At 50.9% G+C, this 9,783-nt stretch overlaps 1 long non-coding RNA gene across 2 annotated transcripts; it reads right to left on the reverse strand.

The window, feature by feature from the left end:
• Positions 1–278: 278 nt before the first annotated feature.
• Positions 279–9,324, reverse strand: LOC103349987 (uncharacterized). Of its 2 annotated transcripts, XR_007924164.2 has the most exons (5): positions 9,238–9,291; positions 5,923–6,013; positions 2,877–2,958; positions 2,567–2,771; positions 279–1,156 (listed from the first exon to the last, which is right to left on the reverse strand). It is a non-coding gene; the product is annotated as an uncharacterized lncRNA (long non-coding RNA). The 2 variants fall into 2 exon arrangements; XR_518076.4 differs by lacking the exon at positions 5,923–6,013 and having other exon boundaries at positions 282–1,156; positions 9,238–9,324.
• Positions 9,325–9,783: the final 459 nt, after the last annotated feature.

Genomic DNA, 9,783 nt, shown 5'->3' on the forward strand with positions numbered 1-9,783 from the left:
TGGAGGGACACCTGTTCCAACTGTAGGGCTTGGGCATCAGTCGCCACAGCTTGTAAGAGGGGATGGAGAGGCTGCCTTAACCTGTCATTCCGTAAGACCAAAGAAGTGCGCGTGGAGGTGACCGCCAGCTTCCTCATTCGCTCCGGTAAGTGAATTCACTCCATCTGCAAGCCACATAGGACATCGGCCCAATAAAACTTACTCATTTTTATGAACCTCCCTGCTACTCCACGGAAAACTGACTTGAAGGCAAATCACTTCTTTATAACCCAATGACTTCATCCATCTCAATGGGGGAGTTTTAGATATTCAGTAAGTATTTATTGATGGTGAAATGTAGAAGACAGGTAAAAGGGGGAAGAAGCAAGAATCACCTTACATTATTCCTCTTTTATGTCCAGCATCTGCATTTTTTAGAGGTGATTTTCAATCTGAAGGTCAGCTTTATTAAAATGTTCCAGAGCTGGTATATATTTTAATTATGGCTATTTCTATTTTAGCCTCCCATTGTATTTTAAGTCCTCTCAATCTCAGCTTACTACTAAATAGTCTAAAGGCCAAGCATAATGTAGACTTGCAGCAAATTATACTTCCTCAATTGCACTCTCAACACTCCTCAATCACCTCTCTCCGAGGGCTGCCGTTCCCAGTAATGACACATTTCATAGTCCTTTCTGTCCGATCCGCACCCAGCCTATTCACGGCCGGCGTTCAGAAAATGGCTCAATTAGAACCGGCTTTCGGATGTTTCTGCTGGATATTTGGAGTTGGGAGGGGGTGGGGAAGCAGAAAAATGTGTGTCTCTCTTCACCTCAAGAAAGTTCATGTGTAATTGTGATGAGTGATTTTCTCTTAGAACTGGACACGTGGAGGGGAACCGAAGGCGTCACCGGTGGTTAGGGCTTGCCCCTGCTAAGGCAAAGGCGCGTAAATGACTCCATAAATAACCAGATGTGGAAATGTCGGAAGAGAAAGAACGGGGTAATCTGGCCTCTGGGTATGTGTCTTTGTGAGGTTATCCCGACTTTTCCTTTCGAGAAAGCACATGGATAGAGGTTGGAAGCTCAGATGACAACAGGCAGTGTTGGGTCAGGAAGAAGTGTGTCTGCATTGATAACAAGGAGTTTTCTGTGTGTCCACTCCGGCATCTCACCTTCTGAAATGAGAAGAAAAACTGTTTCTAGCCAGAATACGACCAGCCTCTTCTGCCCGCCCCCCGACCACCACTGGACACCAAAGCTGTTCATGCCTAATTGGTGATGCGTATGGAAATTCAATAAGGATTTGGATCCATGGGACTGACACTCTATTAGCGCTGGCTTTATGTGACTTGAATAACTTTTAGGATCTGAAACTTGGAAGCATGTCTTATCTGTGTCACCGAAGGTACCAAAGTAAAATAGATGAGCTAGGTATGCTGTGTGGCACCACCAATGAGAACATGGGCATTGCCATAAATCCAGAAAACCACAGATGCTGTGGCTGTTAAATCCACAAGAAGACCAAGCATGGCCCATTAAGTACTTTTGTGAGACAATGGTTTGGTTATGTTGAAAACACCTTGTCTTAGCTTGCAAATACTGAGTTCTGACTGTGGCATTTCATAGCGCTCCCACGACGGGGCCAATATTGTAAGGGCATGCTTTTTTCCAGAAGACTCTGGGAGGTAATCCCCAATCGCCTTTTACATTTTTTCACCTTCTGTTCTGACTCCTTTCTCCAATTACTGCATTATCTTGGCCTTGCAGGGCCTAGGACCTCCAGCTTTCCACTGAGGCATGTCGCCTGGTCTAGCAAGCGTTTCCCTTCCCTTGTATATTGTTGGTAGGAAAGTGACTTGCTGATTTCTGATAAAACTATTGAAAAGAAGGTTTGATGTGCCTTTTCCTATGTGGTCTTACACTTGTAAAAGGAACTTCTAGAAATATCCATGTCAACTCAAGGGAAGAGCCTTCTATTCTTGGAAACTTTTTTTTTTTTTTTTTTTTTTTTGGACAGGCAGAGTTAGGCAGAGAGAAAGAGAGACAGAGAAAGGTCTTCCTTCTGTTGGTTCACCCTCCAAATGGCCACTATGGCCGGAGCTACACCTATCCAAAGCCAGGAGCCAGGTGCTTCCTCCTGGTCTCCCATGGGGTGCAGGGCCCAAGCACTTGGGCCATCCTCCACTGCACTCCCTGGCCACAGCAGAGAGCTGGACTGGAAGAGGAGCAACCTGGACAGAATTCGGTGCCCCGACAGGGACTAGAACCCGGGCGGAGGATTAGCCTATTGAGCTGCGGCGCCGGCCATAGCTGAAATTCTTGACGAGTTACTGCCTGCCCCATCTCGTTCTAAGTCTCTGGACTCCAGTGACAGACAAGCCAAGGATAAGGCTTCGTGAACACTGCCGATCCCAGCAGGAGGGCCTTGCACTTGGCACCCTCACATTCTTCCTGGGCATCCTGCAGCTCCCTGGTCTCCCTGCCCCTGGTCTGGGCTTTCCTTCCAATCCATCGCCCATGCTCCCACTGTTCCTTGAAAAGGCTGAATCTTGTCCCATCCCCTGTCTGCTCAGAACCTTCCATACCGTCCTGCACGGTCGAGCAGCAGCTCTTGGCTTCTCGAAGCTGATCCCGTCCTGTTCACCCCAGTCGTTCTAAGTGACTGCACTTCCCACGGTGGCCTCACTCTCGTGCCTGTGCCTTCTCTGTTACTTTTCAGCTTTTCTTCTTCCCTGTGGCTTTCCCTGGTGTGCACATCTCCCAGAATCAAATACAAGCTGTCACCACTTCCTGGAATACAAATGCAATTCACAAAGTTCATGGAAAACGGAATTAAAAAATGGTGTAGGTTTTCTGTGCACATTCCCAAGTACCCTCATAGTTTCCCACACTTACATGTCTGCTCTTAGGAGACTGCTGGTCACTGAGTTTGGTTCCGGTGCCTCATATCCATCCCAGAGTGGCCCACTCCTTAGCTCTGCAATATAAGAATTACACGGGACTTAGGATCCTAGAACACCTTGACCCCGTTCCTCACGGGGACCCTGACTGTGGGCCCCAATGACACTGCCTCTTTCTTACTTCCAGTCTGAGGGGTGCAGCTGCCCCGCTCTGTGGATAAGCTCAGGGTCACGTCCCCATCCTGCTTAGCTTCTCAGCACTTGAGTCCACTTTATAAGGAACTACCTGTATGGATTTTTCCTGCTGAAAGACCCGGAGTGCTTCCGTTTTCCAAGTAGAGCTTGATTTGGGGTTTGGTTTCTTCGTGTGTTCTGCTCGTAAATTTTTTTCCCTTTATAAAGACCCCTATATTAATGGCCATGAATACACTTTGCAGTGTAAAAACTAGTGCAAAAGAAGGCACTATGGAAAGAAACACCGTTGTTAGAGCAAATAACCAAGATGGGCCTGCGGCTACTTCAGGTTGATCAAGTGCTTGCAGCTGGAGATCCAGCATTGCCAGGAGCCAGGTTTCAATAGATGATGAGGCCGGCGCCGCGGCTCACTAGGCTAATCCTCCACCTGCAGCGCCGGCACACCGGGTTCTAGTCCCGGTCGGGGCGCCGGATTCTGTCCCGGTTGCCCCTCTTCCAGGCCAGCTCTCTGCTGTGGCCTGGGAGTGCAGTGGAGGATGGCCCAAGTGCTTGGGCCCTGCACCCCATGGGAGACCAGGAGAAGCACCTGGCTCCTGCCATCGGATCAGCGCGGTGCGCCGGCTGCGGCGGCCATTGGAGGGTGAACCAACGGCAAAGGAAGACCTTTCTCTCTGTCTCTCTCTCTGTCCACTCTGCCTGTCAAAAAAAAAAAAATAGATAATGAAGACAGAAGGAGCCACGCTCTATTCTTCTTCTGGAGAATTCATAATCAAGGCCAGTTTCTCAGCAGACACCTGGATTAGTCATCTTTATGCCACTTTAACAGCTGAGAGACGCTTCTTGGAGGAAGATTTTTTCAGCTTAGTTCTGGAGGTTCACATGCAAGACCGGGCAGCAGGTGCAGTGTGGTGTCTGCTGAGGGTGGAGTGTGTGCAGTGGGAGGACCACATGGTGAGCCAGGACTTTGAGAGGAAGAGCAGCTAGAGCCGACCCAGGCTTGCATAACTGACCCTCACCTGAGAATTGCTGCCCAAGGCCTAAAGGCCTCCCACTGGGCCCACCTCCTGGACACCATAATCAGAGCAAGTTCCTACCCTTAACCCATTGACCATTGACATCAGTTTGTTAGTGTTACCGTGAGACTGGGGACAAAGCTCCCAATACCCAGCCTTTGGGGGAGCACTCCCTCAGCTGTCCAAATCACAGCACCACCCCTCTCAGCTTGTCTCCCCCACAAGTCTTCTCCTTCTCCCCTCCCCCACCTTTATCCCACCTCCTCCTTCCCTCATGCCCCATTCCCACCTGTCCCTTTGCATACCGACTGCAGACCCACTAGTGAGCGAGATGTGCTCCGAGTCGCGGAAGGGAGCGTCATGATTGCTTTACTTTCTCCCTCCCGCCCTGAGCTCATTACTGAACATCGACTTAACCATGAGTTGGTAGCCAGGCCAGCAGGGGATTCAGAGTTGTCGATGGACAGGGGTGGCCCCTTTCCCCACGAAATGTAAACAGTGTCTGATTGGCCTCAGCCTGGGTCTGAGCGCCTGTGTGTTCTCTCTCTCTTTCCTTTTTCTCTCCTCCTTCCTTATCTCTTTTCTTCACCCTCCTTTCTCCTCTCTCTTTATCTTTCTGTTTGCTCCTCTCCCCTTCCTCCTCCTCTCTGCCCCCCCCACCTTAGCATTCCAAATCAAAACCAAATCAAAACCAAAGGCAATAAAGAATGAAATGACTGTCACTCCCCCCTCCCTCTGCAAAGTGGGGAGAAGGGCATGTCTGCAGTGCCCGCCTGCTAACAAAGGGAAAGGTGGTCAGAAGCTCCTCTCTTTCAAGAAACCTGGCCGCCGCCCGCCGCCATCCTGTCTTAGAATGAGAGATCACAGACATCCACAACAAAAACAGCCGATCCAGCGCCGTCCCTGAAATGCACATTCCCTAATTGCTAATGTTTCCTTTTTGATAACTAAAAAGACCGTGCACATTAAATAAAAGGAGATTTAATTTCTAGTTTAAATACAGCTGCTGCGATTCTTACGCACCGCACAGCTGTTCGGAGGCTGGCACTGGGCCACATCGCAGCGGCTCCGTCACGTCTGTCCGCATTGTCTTCCTGACACACGCACACAGAACATCTTTGAGTGTTTGGGAAATATTTGTATTCATTCTCAGGTCTGCACTGCATCACGGAGGGATGGGCTTTGCCAGCCCACACCTCTGAGCACTTTGCACCTGTCAAACCGTTTTTCTTTCTCTCCCTCCGGCGGTATCTTTTTTGTGGAAGAAAATAATTTGTTTTACCGTTTCTTTTCCAGTTCTGGGGAGGGACAGACCCAATAGAATACAATATTTCTTCGTCTTCCTAAGAAAAAAGATTTTTTTTTTAAGAAAAAGGACTGGTCACATGTTTTTATTTTGAAAACCACGAGAGCAAAATTTGGGGTTGGAGCCTTAAAGAGACGTCGTCAGCCCGGGTCTGTGTCTTGCAGGGTGGAGAGGAAATTGCTACCAACTGATGTGTCAGTCTCAATTCATTTCAGGATGGAAATAATCTCGGAGGATACCGGGGGAAGGCAGAAAGATTAAAGTCTTCAAGGACATTCTGACCACTTACTTTAATTTAGTAGCTCTCCCAACAGGAAGCCTGAACTATTCCTGCTCGCATTCAATAACAGAATTGCTGCTAGTGGATCCCCGCGAGTGTCCTCGTGTCCTGTGAGGGCTGCACCTTGGGAAGCACCCAGCAGCCGCATTCGCCTTGTAGTGAACACAGCCCGGCCCCAGTGCCACCCTCCTGGGCGCCCCCGCCTCCTGGTGGCGATCCCCATGAATCCCTACATGCAGTCGCCAACCTTTGGCCTGCAGTCTCCGGCCCGGGGTCCCTGAATGTAGAATGGCCTTCCTGGAGCAGGCTGCAGAGTGGGCATGGGGAGGCTTCGTGATCTAGGAAGAGGCGAGAGAACCGTCCCTTGGGAGGCGAACATGACCATCTCGGTCTCCCTTCGCCCTAGCAATGTCACCCATCAGGTCGACTCCCCACAGGCAAACTGTTATGTTACATACAGGAAGCTGCATGTTCCCTGGGGCTCTGTAACAACAGAGCCTAGCGTGAGTGGCACAAGCAACGGAGACTGGGAAAGTCCAAGACCCAGGTGTGGGCAGGTTGGTTTTCCTGGGGCCTCTCTTGGCTTGGAGACAGCTGTCGTCTTTGTGTCTTCAAATAGTCATACTCTGTGTGTGTCTGTTTCCTAATCTCTTCTTATAAGGACACTGGTCATGTTGGAGTAGGGCCTACCCCAATGACCTCCGTTCAAGTTGAATTCCCCTATAAAGGGCCTCTCTCCACAAACCCAGTATCACCTTCTGGGACACTGGGATTAGGGCTTCAACGTATGAATCTGGGGTCACAATTCAGCTCATAACAAATACAGGCTGAGCTTGTGTGGGGTTGAGCGCAGTGGTGAGCTCCCAGATGGAGTGCAGGTTCAGTCCCCTCAAGGGCAAGTGACATAGCTGGGATACAGCCCCCAGCTGTTGACATGGCCTGCTTCCCCCTGAGCAGACTGAGCAGCAGTGAGTCGGGCCAGGGATAAAGGACTGAACAGAGCCTGGGATGGGGCCTTCAGAGCCAGGGCAATCTTTCATGAGCTCATCTGATGCCCTGGAAGAACCAGTTCACTTCTCTGTGAGAGGAGGGGCCCAGCCCATGGGCCTCAGAAGTTCTTAACACCCTCTGAGTTTACCAACACAGGAAGAACATGGAGTGTAGCGGACTACGGCAAGAGGGCGGCGTCTGGACCCTTACCTATCTTCGTCGTTAAAGTTTTATTGGAACACTCATTCATTTACATTATCTGGTTGCTCCCACAGCAGCTGTGTAGCCATGTCGGAGCCCACATGGCCCAGAAATCCTTAACTATTTACGATCCGGCCCTTTACAGAAAAGATCTGCCCACCTCTGGACTGGAGCCCTAAAAGAATACTCACATACTGGGTTTCGTGGGGAGGGCTGCCGTTTTGTTGGCAAAACTGCCTTATTAATGTATCATGGAACGCCCACTCGTTCACCATCGTGTGCAGGGGTGGCTTTGAGTCTGTGCAGGTGAAAACGGAAAGTTCAGGGGCCACAGTCCTCAGTCGTACGCCCAGAGACTCACAGCCATGCGCACTTTCTCCCATCCCTGTCAACCTGACAGGGTACAAATGGAGTCGCGTTCGGGAGAGGAATAAGCATCCACAAGGGTGAGAGCAGATGGCTGGTAAACACAGGGCGTGAGCACGTACCACTCACCCTGCCTGCAAACCAAGGGCTGGGATTAGATGCCGGCTACAACAACAAAACCCCACTACGCAAGGCAGAGTCTAACCTGTGTCCTGAACAAACAACATGTTTAAAAAAGTGTTAATAAACTAGTCATTCTACTTTTCTTAATTACCATAGTTTTTAAAAAACGTTTTTTAATGCCCAATGGAGTAACATTTTAGGTCATGTTCCTAGCTGTGTCTTGGGAGAAGACAAGGCAAAGGGAGCGAGATGGGGAGAGGATCAAAGGGGGATGGGAGAGTGAGGGGTTTGCTTCTGCGTCGATCGACTGTGTTCTCAGAGGGCCAGCCTTGTGGCAGTAACCTCCCTTTGTAGGAGCTAAATGGCCAAACATGTGTTGACGGAGAGCTACACAAATCCAGGAAAGTCTTTCAAGTCTTAATTAGCCACATGGCCTCTATAGGTACCCAGTGTCTCATGCAGAACAATGCATTAGAGGGACTCTGCCCATACCCTACAGACTTCTTGGCCAAATTCTCCATCCTTCTGATGTGTCGCTTCTTAAAAAAGCCACCTACCATCAGCCATCAAGATGGGATGCTGCCTCCTCGCCCTGCCCACCTCTTACGCCTGTGACGATGGTCTTTCTCCTGCAGGCCCCCTGCTGTGCCCTCCCACACTCTGGGTCCATTTTATGCAGCAGTCTGCCTGGTGATGTCTCCTGTGCCTGCTTCACCTCCCCTACAAGCCCCTAAGTGGCTTGCAAATGGGAGCAGCGCATGACTGACATCCGTCGCTCATGGAGTGCTGACTCAGCACCTTGTGCATGGTGGCTTCTTACTCTCACATTTGGAGGTCAGCCCTAGATGGTCTGTGCCACCTGGAGCTGTGAGTGTGTGTTCCCGGCCCTGGAGGTGAGGTGGCCTCTGCTGTGTGCTTAGTGTTCCCAGTGCTGCCTTTTGGTTTTCACTACTTCATTTCATGTGCCTACTCTCCTTGCCATACTGCAAGTCTTGGCAAGGCTGGGGTGGCCCGTGTCTTGGCCCTGGAGCCTGACATGCAGTAATGTTTGCCCAACAGACAATAATAATTAATGTTTAGATGAATACTGGGAGCTCCCCGAATGCCTCGACCAGGGCTAGGTGTGGCCTCGCTCCCATCCCTTTCTCATAGCTTCCTGAGATAGAGCTGGACTAGTGAAAGAGCTTACGATCAACCAGGCCATGCCCAACAGGGAGCTCTACTTCCTAAACAAAGGAAGGGAGGAAAGCAGGGAGGGAGGGAGGGAAAGAAGGAGGGAGTGAGGGAGGGAAGGAGAGAGGGAGGGAAGGAAAGAAGGAGGGAGGGAGGGAGGGAAAGAGGGAGGGAAGGAGGGAGGGAAAGAAGGAGGGAGTGAGGGAGGAAGGGAGGGAGGGAGGGAAGGAAAGGAGGGAGGGAGGGAGGGAAAGAGGGAGGGAAGGAGGGAGGGAAAGAAGGAGGGAGTGAGGGAGGAAGGGAGGGAGGGAGGGAAGGAAAGAAGGAGGGAGGGAGGGAGGGAGGAAGGGAGGGAAAGAAAAAGGGAGTGAGGGAGGGAGGAAGGGAGGGAAAGAAGGAGGGAGGGAGGGAAGGAGGGAAAGAAGGAGGGAGTGAGGGAGGAAGGGAGGGAGGGAGGAAGGAAAGAAGGGAAGGAGGGAGAGAGGGGAAGAAGGAGGGAGGGAGGAGGGAGCAAGATGTTGGGCCACCAGCCTGTTTTACTACAACAGTGACCACACACGCGCACACAGTATGGGTAGTGCCCAGGCAATTGTCATGGGGCCAACACAATACAACTGTTAGAGTAAAGCAGAGATAGACAACAGAGCACAGGCTGAGGTCCAACCAATGCCGTGTGCCCAAGGATGGCCTTGTCAAAGGGGTGACATACCCTGTGCCCACTCGCTTATGCTTCTCTCCAAATGCACCCCCCTAGAGGAAAAACCCTTCCAGTAGACATAGAATTTCTGAGTGTCTCTGGTGTTCTAGAATGTTCTGAGACTTAAGGGATTGTTTTCTCCCTTCAAAGCTAAGAAATAGAACGTAACCTCTTCAGTGCTAGCCTGTCTTGGGCTCCTGGCCTCCACTGCTTCCAAGAGGCCAGTGCCAAACTGGATGGGCACTCCTCATGGTCCCCCATTTTTATGCAGTTCCTGTGAATACCTGCTCGTCACTGCAGAGAGCTTGAACTCTCTGTTGTTGTCAAACGATGTGGGGCCTGCTTTCCGTTTTCTGACCCATGCTCTCTCTGCTGCTCTTGTCCTGTGCTGCCTACAGGGGTTTGGGGCCCCTTGTCCCCTCCTCCCAGGGCACACCCAGCCTCTGGTCATAGCTTCACATTGCCCCCATTCTCTGCTGGGCCTCCCTGGCCTCATCCTTGGTTCACTGGTTGTACCTCCACATTCTGACAAACTCTACCCTGGCACTGCTTTGGGGG

Source organism: Oryctolagus cuniculus, chromosome 7, assembly GCF_964237555.1.
Source record: "Oryctolagus cuniculus chromosome 7, mOryCun1.1, whole genome shotgun sequence".
NCBI lineage: Eukaryota > Metazoa > Chordata > Mammalia > Lagomorpha > Leporidae > Oryctolagus > Oryctolagus cuniculus.